Genomic DNA, 17,358 nt, shown 5'->3' with positions numbered 1-17,358 from the left:
GTGACTGCGCGTGAAATTTGTATGGCAAGAGTTGCGCAATCTCCAACCACGCCTTTCCTGAGTCAACATTGTTGCATACCAGTGGCAAGTTGAAGTACAAGACGACTGGAAACAATGCCGAGATAAGCGGAGAGCACATACATCGCCTAGAATTCCCAAATGGTCACCCATCTGGTATTAGCCAGGCTCAACGTTGCTTAACTTCGGTGATCTGACGAGAACCGGTGTGTCAACGTGATTATGCCGTATATACACATATATATACATATATATATATACATATACATATATATATATACATATATATATATATACATATATACACACATATATATATACATATATATATATGCATATATATGCATATATATAATTATACATATATATATAAACATATATATATATATATACATATATATATACACATATATACATACACATATATACATATATATGTATATATATATATAATTATTTTTTTTTTTTACTATAATAATTAAATACCTACAGACACTAGTGTTTCATCCTTTCGGGATTCTTCAGTGCAGGGTGTCACGATTACTACCAGTCGAACGATTCGAACCCCGCGACACGAGACATCTCTGGCTTGATTAGCAGAGGCCGTATCCATTCGGCTACTATTAACCGTGTGAAATAGCGTTGAATTTTAAACATTTTAATTTAAATGTTCATTACGTCAGGCAGACAGTGATCAAATCGTTATACGATGATCTACGCATAAGAGCTAAATTGACCGACTTTTAATTCAACTGAAAGTGCTCAACGATAAGAAACAAATTTCTTAAAGGGGCTGTCATAATTATTTTTTTATTATTTTTTTTTTTTTTTTTATATATATAAGGAGTATATTGAGGAGAGTAGAATGTGGAACTTGAGTTTACTTTCGGCAACCTTGTAACTTTTGCTTCCTTTATTTTGTCCTTTAGTCCTTACATTTCATGAACAATGTTTCTGACAAAGGGAGAAGAATTGCTGTTTTCTGGGTTGGGATCTATCCATCTAATACTTATTGTTGGTTACATTTTGACCATTTTTTTTTAGCTCCTTACATCAAGTGGCTTGTCTGGAGCAATTTCCAAAAAATGAGAGGCTTTGTAAGTCGAAATGTCACGGAAGCCATTGTTTGAAAAACTGTATGCCTTGCAGTACGTAAGGACACTTAACTGCTATGAAGATTGATTTGCTTGATTGTCCAGGTTTTCTACAGAGTTAATGGTCCAACATTTCTCAAATTCCTGTTCGTGACTGTCTTGAATATTTCAGCATCTAATCCTTCTTTCATTGGGAAGTATCTTTCAGAAATAAAAAGACTTATTTTTTTAGCAATTATACCGATATATAAATATATAAATATATCCTTTTGTTTTGAATCTCGATTAGTAATCAAATTTGTGCGAGTAAATGTTACAATTATCCACCAGATGGAGGAAACCAAGTAGATGCAGACTAAAAAAATTTTTTTTTCAGGATGTGATATTTTGTCAAGTTACAAGTTAAACATTCGACAAAGATTATGGCTACCTGACACATAACCATAAGAAGAAACGTAACACCACAACCATTTGAATAAACATTTGCATTTGATTTTGACAAGTAAAGATACGTATTTTGGTCATCTTTTGCGGGAGGGAGTGGGACTTTGTGAGAAAGCTCTTTGAATAGAAAAAATACAGTAGAACCCCAGCGTACGGTGCCCCTAGGTATGTTTTTTTTCAGGTTACGATGTGGAATACAATGTTTTTCCGGACCCTGGTTACGGTATTTGCCTTGCCTTACGGTGTTATTTGATTATATACATGTGTATTATATACTGTACAGAATTTTGTTTTTTTCTTTTTTACCAATTTTTAATGCCGGGGTTCTACTGTATGTGAGAATAGAAGATGATATTGACATCAACAAGAAAAGTTAATGTAAATACATTTGTTTCTAGTCGTCATTTGTGATAAAACTCAGGGAAGAAAATTCTATTCAAATTACTATAATGCCAAACTTATCAGAGGAAACCCAGTAAGTGCAGATTTTTTTCAAATTACATGGAACCCCTCAATAAAGATTGTCTACCTGACACATAATCATTAGAAGTAATATAACAACCCAACTATTTGAATGAAAATCATCCATAACTATTCGCCTTTACATAGCACCAAAAATATCTGAAACCATGTTACATATCAATATTGTTGCCAATAATGAAAGTTTACAGCTAAGTTACATTACAGTGCGTCAACTTTTATGCCCTTAAGAAAATTAAAGGCGAGATTATACAAACTTATTTGAAGTTATGATCGCTTATTGAAAAGATAAGTATAACATTACATACTGACGAGTCTATGGCAGTCATGATTAAGATAAAGACTTACTTTCTTTCGCGAATCAATGTCCTTGCTAATTGATGTGGCCACACACTGACCAATCAGCTTGCAGGGCGTATGGATTCCATCTGTCTCCTGAGGAACTTTTTTTTTTAACCCGTTTGGGAATCACAGTTGTTGAACAGAGAGAACTAAGGAAGCATCAAAGAAAGCCATCCCTTCTCTCTCTCTCTCTCTCTCTCTCTCTCTCTCTCTCTCTCTCTCTCTCTCTCTCCCTCTCTCCGATTCTGTTCTAAATTCCTGATTCTGATACAATTACCAATTCTGTACTAAATTCACAATTCCAATACAAGTACAGATTCCGATTCTTGTAAAATTTCTTAACATTTAATTAAATATTCAATGCTTTTTAAAAATGTTCAAATGACTATATCTTCCTCTGTGTAATTTCCACATATATTTTGCAAAACGTAAAGTACCCTTGGAGGGGGTCGCATATTACAAGCATTGTTTAATGTGTATAAAAAGGAAATTTAAGTTTATGGGAAGCAATGCGGAGGTGGAATGGATAGATAAAAACTGAAGCAAATTAAGATATGATATTGGAATAAGCTATGCAGCTTTATCTTAATTGATTCAATATATACATATATTTTTTTTAAATATTTTAATGCATTGTGTTCTTACTTGCGTCAGGTGGAGTATTCTTGTTATATTTTGGGAAATCTCCCTTCGTTAGACATGTGTTCACCTTTTAGACATGCATGCCGGGACTTCAAATATGCTTGCATCGATCGGCTTTCTAAAATGAAAGGAATCATTAAATGATAAAAATAAGCATGAACAATGAATTAAAGAAAACCTTCAAATTAATTAACTTTAGTGGAAGGGGTTTATCGTACACACCTTTTCAGCGTATTTGAGAGCTATGAATTTGACGTCTTAATCTTATGCGACTTCTTGTCTAATATTGTCTGTTGCTTGCAATTGACATTTCATTTTCTTGTTGATTGGCGCCTTATGTTAACTTTTTATAAATCCAATCTCAAGTGATCAATCAAGGTTTGTATGAAATACAACAAAAATCGATCTCAAGCACCTGAAACAAATCAATGTCTGCGTGTTTTTAGTGTCCGATTTCAGCCCCAAATACCCGTTATCGATTATTCTTTCTTATATCGTTTTTTTTTTAGTTCGTGCGAGATACAAATAAAAAACAAAAACAAACAAAAAAGAATGAATAAATAATAATAATAAACACAACTGTCTAGATTTTTTTCTTTTTGATTTTTTTCAAAGAGAATTGTTTCTACAAGTTTATTTGAAGTCTATTTACTTGACCCACCTGACTCCCCCAACGAGGACACAGACGCAAAGTCGTTTTTTATGTGCAGGTTGTCCAACAAAACTACAAAGCCATCACTCTGGATAGGAACAAAACTAACTGAATGCAAAACAAGAACTGCACTTTGAATTATTTATTTGCAAAACAAATATGAAATATACATTTTAACAAATTAAGAAAACACCATTAAAAGTTTTGAAGATCCTATCAAAAACATTACTACAATATCACGTTTATCCTAGAAGTACTATCCTTGATTTGTTGAAAATTTATTATATATATCTATAATATAAAGCTGTGTGTGTGTGTGTGTGTGTGTGTGTATGTCTGTGCCTGGTCACGAATAGGCTCCTATATGGTTGACTATTTTAAAAAACTGATTACATATAATGATAGAAGATGTATCGAGACACAGGAATGGGTATGTTTGATCTGGCAGAACGATGGTTCATTAAAATTGTGGGGTCTGCGTTCGCGCCTGGCCTCCATAGAATGGAAATAGGCACAAACTTTAATAAAGACTTTTCATATCTATCTGCGTAAGTATACTTTGATAATTATGTTTCAGTTTGAAGAAATATGGTATAATAAAATTATGGGGTGTTCGTTCGCACCTGGCCTCCATAGAATGGAAATATGTCACAAAGTTTAACAAGGTTTTTTAATATAGATCCACATAATATTGTGATAAGTGTTCCAGTGTGAACAGGTATGGTATAATAAATTATGGGGGTTATCTATTTTATTTTTACTTTCATCATATTTTGCTTTGGTTTTGATACCCCCAAATTCGAAGCTATCTCTTTACAACCCTTCCTTTTCATAACCTATCATACTTTCATAAATCAGAGTCCATTTTCTGTAGGCTGTTTTTGAATCCAGTCAATGACGGGTACTTTTGCTAGTATATATATATATATATATATATATATATATTGTGATTGTTAAGCTGGATTAAATCCGACGACATGATAATAGAATGGAGGTGGAAGGACCTGAATACTCAATGTTTCGCCCAATTTATGCGGGCTTTTTCAAGAGAGATGGCCTTGAAAAAGCCCGCATAAATCGGGCGAAACGTTGAGTATTCAGGTCCTTCTAACTCCATTCTATTATCATATATATTGTGACAAGTGATGGAAACAAGCATGCAAGAGTGGCGTGTGCATATTATAAAAAGTCACTGACACTTGAACTCAAAACCCGACCGATAGAAAACAAAAACGTGACATATGCAAATTAAGATGTGGTCGAATTTGAGCGCATAAAAAAAGCCAATATTTCTTTCATTGGTGAGAACATTTATTTTTTTGACTCAGAGTCGTTTGAATGTACGGTTAATTCGCGTGTCAGCGGGAAGAAAGAAATACGGATTTTCTACAAACGTCGAAACTGGAAAAAAAACGATATTCGACAGTTCAAAGGCAAACTTTAATTTCAGTACTTCAAGTAATTCCGGCTGTTATCATGACGAAGATATGACTAAGCAGCGACACGGTGAAGCCATTTACTGGCTAGCGAGATGTAATGGCATGGCTGAAGAAGATAAGGTTGGTAGCGAGACTTCAAAAGATAGATACTTTGGCAAGCCTATTGCCATTGTGTCTGGACGGGGATGCATTGGGCCTCTACTTAGAGATGAACAAGAGTACCCAAGTGAACGTTGAGCAGATAAAGACTCAATTAAAGTAGACATTCACGGATGATGCGAAGTTAACCATGGTGAAATGGGCTGGTGAACAGGTGGATGTTTACGTGAACAATATCAGACAGCTGGTAGGACACTGATTTTGAGGCAGTTGAACTAGAAAGACTTGCCAAACTAGTTTTTGTCATGGGCTCCCTGATGCCATTTCCATCGAATTCCAGCAGACATAACAAATTAAGACCTTAATTATGGGAGACCTAATAGCAAGAGCAAAGGTGCTGACGTCAACTAGGAACCAACGCCATCACGTGGTTGCAGCTGTGAGTCAATCCAATGGTAAATCTGCTGGTTCTACCGGGAGTAGACCTCACACGGGAGTAAACTGCTACAAGGGTCACATAGTGAGAGATTGCCAAAGACGTGAAACCTATTGCTACTGATGCAGCAAGGTCGAACACTGGACCTAGGACTTCAGGAAACAAGGGGACGAGGCTTCAGGATCAACCTACTCCCCCACCAAGATGTAAATGTGGTGCTTCCAGAGATTGTCGTCTACTTTGATGGAATGCGGTGTTCAGCATTAATTGACACAGGATGCTCAAAATACAAAAATAGATGTGAATCGAAGTTGATCCTGGAAGACAGTAAAAGTAGACGTTCTGACTATTGCAGGCTCGTCCCACGTGTGCTACAGAAGAGGAGTAGTCACTATTTCAACAAACGATAATGACTATGTTAGGATCGATACTCTGGTGGTGTATGGTAAATCACTAGGATTTGATCTGTTGTCAGGAATCGATGTGATAAAGGCATTGGGAGGTATCACTGTTGAACCTACAGGTGCAGTTTGGATCAGTGTTGAAAAGACTACATGTGTACGGCTATCTTCATCAGTGAAACGAACTTTACTGTTACATTTTACCATTGGAAATGAATATGGATTGCAGCATGGAAATGGGCAGAAAACCACCCATCTGAAGGAGGACTGCATAATGGAGTGCCAGAATATCGAGTGGCTGCTGAACTTCGACTAGATTATGATCAAAAGCTCCAGGCACGGATGGACCAGGGTGCCATACCTGGAAGAAAGACTGATGGCTGTGATGCAGCGGAATAAGGGGAAGGTGCGGCCAGTGATGGACTACTGCAAACTTAACAATCATATAAATGCATTCACAGTTAATACAGATGTTTGTGCTGCTAAAATGCACAAGTGGCACCAAAAAGAGGCAAACGTGTCACTGTTTGACCTCCAGAGAGCGTATCTACAAGTATAAGTCCACGAAACACTGTGGTCATACTAGATGGTAATAGTTGATGGAATTAGATACTGTCTGACATGTTTGGTGTTTAACTTGAACGTCGCTCCCTTCATTATGAAAGCTATTGTTAATAGGTTGCTAATGCAGGAGGAAGCTGTGTCTGTGCAACATTGGCTTACATCAACAATATCTTTGTTGGCGAAGACGTTGTGCCCACATCATGAGTCAGAGAACATTTAGCTCGATTCAGGCTAGGATACAAGGACCTGGAATGGCTTGGGGATAGCACATGTGTGCTGAGACTGACAGTCTTAAGAGAGCACAGTGCTGGAAACGAGGGAACACAATCCCAAAAATTCTCAATATCATAACACAACAGACTGTATTTTCCTTCTGTGGAAAGTTTGTATGTAAGAGGCTGTGTGTGGCATGTGGAGCAATAAAAAGACCTGTTCAATCACAAACGAATGGAATGACAAGGTGACAGACTCCTTACTCTGGCATATGATGTGTGAGACTGTGGACGCAGTAAAGCGGAATGATCCAGCTTGTGAGGATTGGTGCGTGGACGGCTGGGAACTGAACGTATGGGTCAATGCCAATCCGCTAGCAGCCAGAGTGACATTGGAAAGCGATAAAACTGTGGTGGAGGATGCTTGTTGGCTGTGACCTGAGAACGATGCACAGCATATTAATTTGGCTGAATTAGATATCGTGTTGAAAGGAATTAACTTGTCATTTTAGTGGCAGGCCAAGGTATTACACATAAAGACTGACTCTGCATGTGTACACAACTGGGTGTTAGACACTCTCAGTGGGAAAGCATGAGTGCACACCAAGGCTGCCAGTGAGATGCTCATTAGAAAACAAAATGCCCTCAAAGAATTGGTGAAGTAATATAGTTGATGTGACATTGGTTATGTCAATTCACAACATGACCGATCAATTGCTGCGAATACTACAATGATGGTTCAATTCCATGAAGAAGGATGTAAGACTCAAACCACTGATCAGTGCAGTGCATGTTGTTGAGCTGAATGCAGCCCAGATCATAGCCATTTACAGAAACAATGGACATCCAGGTGTGCGATACACCACTTAAAGTTTGCCCCGCAATGCCAAAAGCAGCAGTCAGATTGGCAATACGAATATGCGTGGAATGCCAATCTATGCATCCAGTGCTAGTTCACTGGGAGAAGAAAACTAGGTGATTAGCAACGGCTGGGAATGGACATTACACACTCCCATGCTTACCATTTCCTAACTATCATGGATTGTGGCCTATCCTGGTTTTCAGTGTGGAAGCAATTAGCACAGCAGGACTCGGCAACTATAATTTGCCAAATGGAAGTGGTCTTTTGTGAACGTGGCTCACCTCGTGAACTACTGACAGATAATGATACAGCTTTCTGCAGCAAAGAATACAGGACATATGCAGATGAATGGAGCATGAACTTGAGATTTCGCTGTGCATATGTCCTGGCAGGGAATTGCATAGCAGAGTGATGCCATCGCACTGTGAAATGAATCATGACTAGAATGCACTGCTCCATACCAGATGCAGTCTACTGATACAACGTGATTCCAAAAGACGGCAAATCATCTTTAACCTTACCAGCCAATGCTATATGAGGTTCGAGTGAAAGGAATCGATGTTATAACACTAGTAGCAGGCCTCGAGCATAGTCCCTACCAAATCGGAGACTATTTATGGGTAAAGGCAGCAGAGAGTCATTGTCAGGGTCGGGTAACCGAGATAATTAGTCCACAGTCTGTCTTAGTGGATGCAATGCCCCAACACGTTAAAGACCTGCACCCCCAATAAAGTGTACTCTCATTAGAAGAAGATTCTTATAGCATAACATCTTTGGAGAGCATGTAAGACCATCTGAAAACTGATGATGAAACAGTCAGAACACGGTCATGAGGCAGGATTAGAAGAAGCACATGCTCCTGATGAAACCCACGTTTCGGAAGAATTGTTCCTCACAATCATGAAGAAGCACCCAACAAAGATGATCAACACTTGGATGCTGCCTGTGTGATCATGAGATCAGGGAGGGGTGCGACAATGGTCATAGAAACAAGCGTTCAAGTATAACATGTGCATATTGTAAAAAGTCACTGACACTCGAACTCAAAACCTGACCGATAGGAAATGAAAGGTGGCATATGTAAATTAAGATGCAGTTGAATTTGAACACATAAATAGCTGATATTTTTTTCATTGGCAAGAACATTTTTTTTACTCAGAGTCTTTTGAGCGTACGGTTAATTTGTATGTTAGTGAGAAGAAAGAAATACGAATTTTCTACGAATGTAAAAACAGGAAATGAAAAAGGATTGTCATTTTTGCATGTGCCGAGAACATTGCAAGCTAAAGAAAACCTTTTTTTTTACATGAACATTAAACGGTATTCAGTAGTTCAAAGGCAAACTTTAATTTAAACACTTCATATATATATATATATATATATATATATATATATATATATATATATATAAATTTATTGGAAGTAGGCTGTGAGACAACGAGAAACAAAAAACGGTTAATAAAACTCCCCCAACTCTTTCTAAAGAATATATCGCCCACTATTTTTTAGTTTGTTTAGGACTAAAAACTAGCAACTTGATCTCTAAGTGGAAGGGTAATTTAAGCTTGAAATTAATATCCATCTCTTATCTAATTCCAAGGAATATAATTGTTTTCTAATTGCGTCTGATTTTGACCTTTAGCTGATGCTTGAAAAAATGCAAGCAGCTGCTGATCAGAAAAAGATACTTCTCTTGAGATTCCTTCAAATGTGACGTTTACACGACTATTTGAGTTAGGACTAGAATTGTGAGAAACACCATTCATCTTTCACATGGCAGCCCAATGTTGTTTAATTAATTTAGTCATAAAGGCAGTTTGTAATCGATGCAAAGCGTCACCTTGTTGACATATTCCCAGAACTGTTCAAGCCCGTGACATTTGAAGAAGATGTGGTCGTGAGTTTCTTCTGCAGTTGTGTCGCAGTGAAGACAACTGGCATATTCTCTATTTTCGATCCGTATGGCATGCAAATGAAAATTAATGCGTTCTGGGCCTATCGCTAGGTCAAAGAATACTCAGAGTTGTAATATTCTACACTTGATGCCCAAGTCCATTCAGAGCATATCTACTCTTTCAACGCCCCAAGTCACTCTACAGGTGGATTCTAAGTAACAACCCTGATTGATCCCTTGCATACTTTCTATATAGAAGACCGTGAAAGGTCACCGGATTGAAGGAGCTTTTTGAGCGCAGCTTGACACTCTCTCTACAAAAGCTCTAGATTGAGTGGCTAAGGATAAGATCAGGTAAGGTACTCTCAAATGCATGATTTCAGGCAGACTCCTCTATCAAAGTTCAAATAAGGAAAGCCAGGTTCTCGGAATGTCGAGGGCATATCAAACTATCTGCAAACCCATTGTCTTCCCTCATCCCAAAGTAGTGAGGGCAGAACGCACCAAAGATAATGAGCCAACTGTACCGACTGCAAACATTGGTTCCACCATCACTCAACATGAATTTATAAAGATGCAGTGTAACCACAAATGAGGATGACAAATACTGAAACTCTTTGTGGTCACATTGGAGATACTTATTATCATAGAACAACTCTCATTCAGAAACTTTAATTTAGTAACTGTGCACATTGTATCGTTCAGAAAGCCCAGCTCATATGATTGTATTGTAACAGAGTATGAAAGTTGTGTGCAAATGCCAAGCCGTGTGCGAAATGACGTCACCATAAGGAAGAAAAAAAAGAAACACCATAAAAAGAATGTGTGCACAGACCGACAATGACGTTCAAGAGGACAGGGGTTAGAAAGAAGGAGCACAATCACGTTTTATTCAGGAAAGTACCCTGAAATAAATGTTGTTAAAACAGAAAAAATGGAGTTTGACTTATTCTTTGTCTTGGTCTCCTTTGCAATATACTCTGCTACAACGTGTTGGGTCACTAGTGTCTACATGTTAACGCATGTGTAAACGTGTGTAACGTTACAGTATAGACGATTTTGAAAGCGAATATCGGACACATACCATGTAATCCATGCACTCTGAAAATGTCCTGTCAACATAAGAGATGAAGTCCAGAAAAAGTTAAAGGATATAATGAATAAACGAACCTACAGGACGAGTCAATAGTGGAGTCTATTTTTGCGAAAGCAGTGGGAAACTTTGTCATTGCCTTGATCCTGAAGATCTAAACAACAATATTATGCAGTGTCACCATAAGACTCAAACAATGGAGAACCTTATTCATAAGCTTTCTGCTGCTAAATATTTTCCAAACTGTTTCCTGGTCAGTCAACTGGATGCTTACTTCGAGTTACTAATTACCTTCTGTTAGTACGTATTAGCTAGTACATATTGCTGGTATGCATATTATGGAAATCGTGTTAGATAGGTATGAAGCCACTTGATATAAGGAGCTAAAGAAAACAAAATACTACTTCAAGGTGAAAAACCAGCTAATGATAAGTGTGAGATAAATATTCTCCCCCCCCCCTTGGCAGAAACATTGCACATGGAATGTGAGAACTAAAGGATAAAATAAGGAAAGCGAGAATTATGAGGCTGCAAAAGTAAACACAAGATTCACTTTCTACTCTCCTTGTGTGTGTGTGTGTGTGTGTGTGTGTGTGTGTGTGTGTGTGTGTGTGTGTGTGTGTGTGTGTAGGTTGAGTAAACGTTTACTTGCTTTCTCTCGAATTTCATGCAGGATTAGTAAGTTGCTCTTGTGATAAATTTCTGATGCTATTGGACTCTGTGTTTTATGTTGTCGCATTACTGTTTTATAAGAAATTGGTAATTTACACTGGCTCATTAAGTCTATTGTTTCAAACGAGTGGGAATCATTTTCCTTGGTTAAAATTGTAGGACTAGCACATTTCTGTAAAATCATGTTTTCCTTTATTTCAGAAGTGAAGATATGAATGAAGTCTTTGATTTGACTGTCAAAAGGAAGAAATAAAAATGAAAGAGTAAGTTAAAATAACAGAAGAAGAAAGAGAGTAGTTTATATAAGCTAGTAATTTTTTTTTTGAGTTTGCTTGCATTATATCTATACCTTTCCAAAAAGTTACCAAAAGTCTCTTCAACGAACAAAAGATTTAATTTGCAAGGAAATACTACTGACCTATTTTCACCCAGCAAAACAAACTGATTCAAGTAGATGCATTCTACAAAGGATGAGGCAAAGCTCTTCTTTAAGAAGGAAAGTCGACAGCATTTGCGTCAATCTCTGGCGAAGACAAAGCAACAGGATGTTAACATGATTTTACAGGTTGTTAAAATGTTTTGCAGGAGTGAGAGGGGGAGATCATAGATTGAAGTGCAGTCGAGAACCTTTTTATCTCTCATTTAATCGTATCATTGTTTGACACAAATGCAAGGTTTGCTGCTCATGTCATAAAAATACAAGGCTGCTCCCATCTATGCTTCATCTGTAAAATTATAAGAAACTTTTCCAACCACCGAATGTCTATTGCTAATATAGCATCCTACTTGAGAGTCCAACATGTCTCAGCTTAACATTCACAGGTAACATGAATTGAAATACATAGAAGATAATGCCAAGCCTGCTGCAAAAGAGGTGGGTTCCCTCTACTAAAAAACTTCTCACACCTGCCAATATACTATATCTTTACATGCGTGGTGTATTGTTGTAACATATGGACTGGTGCACCAGCCACTACCCCCCCCTCTTCGGGTTCCAAAAAGAATCTAATAGGTTTCACACTGTTTATTTATCAAGCTCTATCCCATTTCTGTAATCTTGTATCTGCCTGTTTTATGTATACTTCGATGGAATGTGCTCCGGGGTTAATTACTCCCAACAATCAACAACCCCTCCCACGTCACTATAAATCTTTCTATTCTAATAGTTTTTTCCTAAAACTATTTGCCTTTGGATTTTCCCCCCCCCCCTTGTTTCCCCGACTGTACCAGCATGTACAAATTTAAGTGTGATATAAACAAGCATCTCCACTTAGGATACTCCTATAAATATGGCTCCTACTTCATAATAGATTCTTACGTATCATTAAGCAATGGATTTTGTTTTGGGGTGAATAGAAGTAAAAAATAAAAAAATAAATAAATAATTAAAAAAATAAAAAACGAAACGGTTCTGTTTAGGGCAATACGTCTTTTTTGTAAAATAGAATTAAAATTATCAAAAAACTGTAGATATTGAATAAATATTTGGTGCTTCTTCAGAATTGGGACAAGATTTTTGGAAATTGTAAAACTGAATTTCACATGAAAACAATGGTATCTACGTATTCCTCGTATTTTTAAGATGATTATATAAAAAAAATTACAAAAATTGATAAGGTAGAAAAATTTTGATTAAAGAAAATAAAAAATATAATTTGATTAAAACGATCGTAAAATACATGAGATGTCAACAGAGAGGTAATTTTTCGCTCGAATTAAACAAAGATGGCCGCAATTTTTCACCCGTTAATACGATTAATGTTGGTTGGTTGGTTTTGTTTTACAGTATATCAACCCTTTTCAGGTTATTTAATGCCGAATCTAGTTATTTTGAGGAACGATTTTAATGGAGTATATATATATATTTTTTTTTTTAAGTCAGATTCTATTTAACCCATAGTTGGGACTACCACTCCGGGTCAGAGTGGACCTGGGAACAATGGGAGCTATATCCGATGGTGAGGCCCCACCTTGCGGGCCTTGGGGAGTGTGGAGCCACCCGATTAATGTTGGGTTTTTAAACAATAATTCAGTAATATTCAGGTAATTTCGACTGCATAATTTGGAAGCTACTATTGTAGCTTATTAGAATTGACAAAAAAAAATAAGTTGAAACCATTATTTTTTTATCTGAAAGCCCCATTTATCGACTACAAAATTCCGTCCCAATAATGTAGAAGCACAAAATATTTTTATGCACCTTAAAATAATTTTAACTATCAAAGTGCTAAAAGTCAAAATGGCAAATACATCTGAGCGTAAAAAATAAAATTAGCATGATATTATTGTTCAGATGTGACGTTTTCACTCAAGCAATCAATAAAAGTTCCTTATATCGTCGCTTCTCTTTTATACGACCCATGCGTTTCATCCATTCAATCTTTTTCTACCTTTTTAATCATTAGCAACAAGAAACGTCCATTATAGATATAATATGTGAATTGCCTTTTTTTATTCTATTCTCTTTCTTTCCCTCTTCATTACTGATCGACTGCACGATTTCCTACGTCACTGCTTTCTCATTCACTGTTTCCACTGTCGCATTCAATCCAATCAATGTCGAATTTTCGCTGCCACATTGATTCTTCATCTCCCTCTCCCACTTACCCATGCCTGTCTCATCAATTCAGCTGGACAAATAAAACTTCAAGAAGACAAGAGACGTTCGCCGAGAGTTTCTAAGTGTTTCTGGAGAAAATTGACTCACACAGTAGAGATTATGTGTGCATGAAAGAGAGAGAGAGAGAGAGAAAGAGAAAGAGAGAGAGAGAGAGAGAGAGAGAGAGAGAGAGAGAGAGAGAGAGAGAGAGAGAGAGGGAGTAAGGCACTTTTAACTAATTAATTAGTTAACTTATCTTCTTGCTTGAATTAATGGACGCGGTAAACAAAGTTCTTAGAGGAAATATTCCGCACTTGACAATTATCAAAGCTTTCTTTACGACATTAGTGACCAACTGTCTCGCATGACGTTCCATGACAGACTCGCATGATTGGAGATGTCTCCTGTCCATCTTCCATAGATAGACTCCCATGATCAATGATATATCTTGTATGGCTTCCGTAGACTAATTTTAAACCCTCGTTGCTTTCTCAGCTTGACAAAGTCATGTCATTCAGCATCACAACTCATTCTTGTTTTGTCGACCACATTCGACATCATGCTTTGTGTTTTAACCTTACATTTTGCCCATACATGATTCACATTTGACAGAAGTATCCTATCATGGGCGTTAACATTTCTTGACTAGGAAGGGTGTACACACATATGGCATTTATATTTCTTCGATCATTGGGAGCTGTACACACAGACAAACACACTCGCGAACGCTACTACTTTATATATTATATATCTATATATATAAAAGGCAAACTGTGTGTGACCATTTCGTGTATGTCTTCCAAAACCTTTTCTCACACACGGTTCCGATGTCGTTACGATCGCTTACAACTGTTTATATGGGTCCTAAATAATAATATGTACGATTTGGGAAAGTGCGTCGCATCTAGATTTATTTACGTCGACTTTTACAAAATTATTGCTATTTTGGTTTCTCGCATGTTGATGAGACATTTTCGTATAAAAAGCGAAACTAATTCAAAGTTAACAACGAACAACGTTCTCGGCATTGCGCCGGGAAATGTCCAGAAGCAATCAGCTTTGATCAATGTTGTACATCAGACAATTGTTATTCAATCTGGACAATTGGGAGCTGGTTCCCCTCCCCCCAATAGATGTTGGGGGGAAAAAAACAAAAACAGTCAAACTTGGGTAAACAACTGCGTGACTTCTATTTGACCTTCTTAATTAGGTCAAATGGAAGCAGCAGAGTTAACTTTTATTGCGCACACCTGTTTTTATAGTTCAATAAATAAATTAAAACCTGAGTATGTTGTATGTATGTCGCGGTGGCCTAATGGGTAACGTCTCCCGTTTTTTTTCACACATTAATTTCCAACTCAAGGGTACGGGTTCGATTCTCATACTTACCTACCAAAACATTTTTTTTATTTACCCCCCCCCGGGAGTTTTGATTTACCTCAAGACACCCGGGCATCGCCGGGTACCCCCCGCTAGTATATATATATATATATATATATATATATATATATATATATATATATATATGCGTGTATGTATGTGTGTGTGTGTATTACTGTTTATTCATCCGAAACAATGCATATTGCCACTTAGCCATAAGGGGCTATTATTTGGGATCGTGTCTAACAGGGGGTGGGAGTTGAGCAGTGCAGGAAAAAATTAAAAATTCCAAAGTAAAGCAGTCCAAGGAAAGAAACTATTAGAGTAGAAGGCTTTTTGGCATCTAGAGACATTAACAGTGAAGAGGTGGAATTTTGCTGCTTGTTTGGTTGGGAGTATGTACGTCGAGGGGACACAAGATCTATGTATTCATCAGAGCACATTCCATTAAAATATTTGTAAAACATTGCAGCGATGGGACAAAATTTGGTGCTTGGATGATAGTTTTTTTTATTTTTTTAATTACATTTTCACCCCAAACAAGGCACATTGCCACTTTGGTGTAGGGGGCTACTATCAGGGGTAGCAACTACTGGGGCACTATGTAGGGATTTGGGCAGCAAGATGTCGGTTCACGTTGCACTTGAACTTCTGCATGTCAGTACAGTTAGGGAAGCAGGAACCTGGAATAGAATTCCAGAGTCTAGCGGTTCTGGTGAAGAAACTACTGGAGTAGAAAGATCTTTTACATCTAGGGAACACTACTGTGTGGGGGTGGGATTTAGCTGCCTGTCAGGTTTGTCGAGGGTGTCTACGTCGTGGGGGCACAAGTGTCTGCAGTTCGTCAGAGCATTCACCATTAAAATACTTGTAGAACAAGCAGAGGGATGCAACATTTCGTCGATGGGACAGAGGCTGAAGCTTAGATGCCAGTTCAGGGCCTATCAGATTGGCGACTCTTTTTTGAACCTTGTCTAGGAGCGAAAGACTAGTAGCAGATGCACCAGCCCAAATGTGACAACAATACTCCATACATGGGCGAATGGTGGCCTTATAGAGGTACAGGATACTTTCAGGTGTCAGTAGTTTTCTAGCACGGTAGAGAGAGCCTACCTTTTTCGCAGCAGCCCTGCCAGTGTTTTCAATATAATTGTTCCAGCTCATGTTTCCTGTGAACGTTAGGCCAAGCAGTTTGAAAGATGTACTCTCAGACAGGGAGTCACTGGCCATTGCTATTGGTGGCAGAGAAGGTTTCTTGTAATTATTAAAGGAAACCAGTTTAGTCTTGGCAGCATTGAATGTGACCATCCATTTTTGTCCCCATTCCACTACAGATTGGAGGTCATCCTCTAGTGTTTTTGCCATTTCTTTAGATATGTGTTCATTTGTTTTCCTGTCATGCCTGTTATAGAGTGTAGTGTCATCAGCATATATACCCATCTCAGAAGTAGTTTTGTTGGGGAGGTCATTAATAAATATCAGGAAGAATAGAGGTCCAAGAATAGACCCCTGAGGCACTCCCGCATTTATATCACACTGTTTAGATGTTCGACCGTCGAGGACAACCTGGATTTTTCTCTTATCTAAGAAGGATTTAATTATGTTAAGTATTCTACCAGTGATACCGTATGATTTAATTTTCCTGAGGAGACCCTTGTGCCATACCCTGTCAAAAGCCTTAGATATATCTAGAGCTACCGCTCTACCCTCCCCCGCTTTGTCCAGTGAATGGTATATACGTTCCGAGATTAGAATGAGGATGTCAGCTGTGGAACGGGCTTGTCTAAATCTATATTGTTTGTCAGTCAGAAGTTTAGCATCTGTAAGGTGCCGGACTAGAGCATGGTTAATTATGGTCTCAAATATTTTGGCGAAAAGTGGGAGGAGGCTAATGGGGCGATAGTTTGATGGGTCAGTTCTTTCGCCAGAATTCTTGAATATTGGTACCACAGAAGCAGTTTTCCAACAGCCCGGAAAGCATGATTCATTAAGGCATTTGTTGTAGAGTTTGGAGAGAACTGGAGCTACTTCGGCT

General features: G+C 37.7%; 1 pseudogene; it reads right to left on the bottom strand.

Annotated features, from left to right (window-relative positions):
- Positions 1-134: 134 nt before the first annotated feature.
- On the bottom strand, positions 135-251 carry LOC145243656 (5S ribosomal RNA; annotated as a pseudogene).
- Between the last annotated feature and the right edge of the window lie 17,107 nt (positions 252-17,358).

This window comes from Euprymna scolopes, chromosome 2 (assembly GCF_053919585.1).
Source record: "Euprymna scolopes isolate OS-2025 chromosome 2, ASM5391958v1, whole genome shotgun sequence".
In the NCBI taxonomy this organism is placed as follows: Eukaryota; Metazoa; Mollusca; class Cephalopoda; order Sepiida; family Sepiolidae; genus Euprymna; species Euprymna scolopes.
The sequence above is the reverse complement of the archived record's forward strand: the minus strand, read 5'-3'. Positions and strand labels throughout refer to the sequence as shown.